Consider the following 3575-nt stretch of genomic DNA (forward strand, 5'->3'; position numbering starts at 1 on the left):
CTTTCATTAAATTTAAAAAATATTTAATGACCTAAGTACTTTTATTCAAATAGAAAGAGATCTAATGAGTGAAGTACTTTTATTTAATAGAAAGAGTTTGGATGAGTAAATTACTTTGCTTTAAATGGATAGAGGTTTGATGAGATAGGTACTGTCATTTAAATATATAGAGATTTAATAAGTTAAGTAGTTTCATTCAAATGACAAGAGATTTGTTTAAGTGAGTACTTTCATTTTATTAGAATGAGATTTGATGCATTAAGTAATTTCATTGAAATGTAAAGTCATTTTATGCGTTTAGTATTATTATTCAAATAAAAAAAGATTTGATAAGTTGAGTACTTTAATTAAAAAAAAAAGAGATTAATTAGTTGAGAACTTTTATTTAAATGGAATGAAATTTGATGAGTTTAGTACTTTCATTTAAAGAAAAAGAGAGTTAATGAGTAAAACACTTCCAATTAAATAGAAAAAGATTTAATGAGCTTAGTACTTTTAATTGAATAGAATTAGATTTGATGAGATGAGTACTTTTGTTACAATTGAATAAGATTTGAGAAGTTTGGTACTTTTAATTAAATTGAAAGAGATTTGTTAAGTTTTGTACATTCATTAAAAGATAAAGAGATCTGATAAGTACAGCACTTTCATTTAAATAGAATGAAATGTAATAAGTTATCACATTTTTTCAAATTAAACGAAATTTAATAGGACGAGTAGGTTTATTTAAGTAAAAAGATAGTTAAAGAGTAAGGAACATTTATTGAAAATACAAGAGATATGATGAGCTAAGTACTTTCATTTAAATGGAAAGAGATTTGATTTGGTAAGTACTTTCTTTCAAAAAAAAATAGATTTAATGAGCCAAATACTTTTATTAAAAAAGAATGAGGTTTAACCTTTTACATACGGCAGAACTCTGCGTGTGGCTATTTCTCTGGACGGCAGGGTCTGACGCAAACAACGTAGAATTGATATAACACTGCAAATTGAGGCGGGCAATTCCGTTCTGTGCACGAGAACATTCAAATGAAGTATTTGATGATTAAGTAATAATTTTTTAAAAATATATATATTTTACATACTTTAACTATAACTTTTACATGATAAAATTTTACAGGGAACTTGGACATGAAAAGAAGTAGAACTTAGTTTGATTGAGTTAGACGTTTCGTCCCTTTATTGGGACTTCTTCAGAAACTGTAAATTTTATTTTATTATAAATTCTTGATACGATACATGAGGTTTATACAATATAATTTTTTTTCTTTATATTACCTTAATCTTTAAAGTTCAGCGTCTTTTTTCTTTAATTCGACATACATTTTTCTTTTTACTAATATTCCGAATAAAACACATTTAAACATCGTTAATTCGATCGTTATTATTTAATGTCCTCAACAAAACAGCTTTAATCTAGACTAGTGTTTGTTAGCCTAGATATAATCAGTGTAAGGTGTCCTTTATTATTTGTTATGGTTAAAATTTAAAATTCCGTTATAGATGTGATTTAGATTGTTTGTGTCTGTTCTAAAATTCACCGTGTTATTTATCGATATATGATATATTTTGCTGATATTCCTTTTGTACCAATTTTCTTCCAAGTCTACGATAGTTGCTGCGTCAAATTCGAAATTATGTCCTGTTGTGAAATGATGTTCAGCTAACGCTGTGGTATTGGTTTTATTCACATTTATAGGTTTACAGTCATTTTTGTGTTGATCTAATCTTTTTTTAATTTCTGTTTCGTTTGACCAATATAGCATTTGTCACATTCACATGGTATTTTATACACTAAGTTCGACTGGTCAAATTTATAAACTTTATCTTTTAATTTAGTGTAAATAAAGTTTATTTTTGTCAGATTATAAAAAACCAGTTTAATATTTGTGTTTTTAAAACATTTATTTATTTTGTTTGCTAACAGCTTAATATACGGGAACTAAATGTATTTTTTATCTTGCAGAATCGGTTTTTTTACACGATTTTTGTCAATTTTGAATTCATTAAATACCATGTTTATGAGACYCTTGGGATAGTTGTTATTCTTTAAAAGGGTCTCTATTTTTTCCTTATTTTCTCTGTGAAACTCCTTATTGCCTAATGTTAAAGCTCTATATAGTAAACCTTTTATAGTTTTAATTTTTTGACTTAAAGGATGGTTTGAATAATAACTCATACATCTTCCTGAGCTTGTTGGTTTTACATACCAATTCGTTGACATGGTTCCGTCATTTCTTATAACTGTTACATCTAAGAATGGTAATGTTCCGTTGTCTTCTATTTCAATAGTAAACTGGATTTTTTCGTTTATTATATTGAAGGTTTTTAATACTACTTCCATTCCATCTTTAGGTATTGCAGTTATGATATCATCTACATATACTTTTAAGAATGGAACTGTAAAGGATACGTTGCCTTCAATTTTTTTTAAAACGTGATTTATTACCAAATACGCTAATATTCGGCTTGCTGGATTGCCCATACTAGAACCATCCAGTTGTTGGTAAAAAGATCCATCGAATTGGAAGTAGCTTGAATCTAACTATAACATTCCACTTTAATAACTAATAATATAATTGATTATGATAGATTTTGAAACATTGTACAATACATAAACCTACGTCCCAATTTTCACATTGATAACGAGATCTTCGCCTTGTATCGTTTTGGGAACACACTATACAATTTTGTAACATTTTTATAGAATTTTTAGATTTACAGAGGGGTGGAAAATATTTCTCAGTTAGTCTAAACGGTTAGTCCACGGTATATTTACTGCAACTAATGTTACTGTTCATATCCCCGTATTTTCTCGAAATTTCTTTTTGTAGTGTAAGATTAAACGTTCGCATTATTACGTTTTTTGTTTGAAACCGCGCGTCGTTCAAAGAGATGACATACACGAAAGCCGCATTAGTAGCGCGTTGTCCTAAAAAATGATATCCGCGAAAGCAACTATAGTGGCGTGGCGTCCTGAGAAATGATATCCGCGAAAGCCAATATAGTGGCGTGTCGTCCTGAGAAATAATATCCGCGAAAGCCACTATAGTGGCGTGTCGTCCTGAACAATGATATCAGCGAAAGCCACTATAGTGGCGTGTAGTATCTAAAAGGTTAATAAGTAGAGTTTTTCATTTTAAACAGAAAGAGATTTGATAAGTAGAGTACTATTATTTAAATAGAAACAGATTTGATGAGCTTAGTACTTTCATTTATATAGAAAAAGATTTAAAATTTAAGTACTGTTATTTAAATAGAATGAGATTTGATGAGTTTAGTACTTTTATTTAAATGGAAAAATAATTGATTTGTTTAAAACTTTTATTCAAATAGAAAGAAATTTGATGAGTTAAGTACTTTCGTTTTCATAGAAAGAGATTGAAAGAATTAAGTACTTTTATTTAAACGGAAAAAGATTTGATTTGTTAGATAGTTTTATAAAAATGAAAAGAGTTTTGATGAGTTGAGAACTTTTATTCAAATGAAAAGAGATTTAATAAATTAAGTACTTTCAAATAAATGAAAAGAGATTATATGAATTATATAAGTTTCTTAAAAAAAAAAAGAGATTT

This window comes from Polistes canadensis, unplaced genomic scaffold, assembly GCF_001313835.1.
Source record: "Polistes canadensis isolate GaletaPanama2010 unplaced genomic scaffold, ASM131383v1 scaffold_539, whole genome shotgun sequence".
Lineage (NCBI taxonomy): Eukaryota > Metazoa > Arthropoda > Insecta > Hymenoptera > Vespidae > Polistes > Polistes canadensis.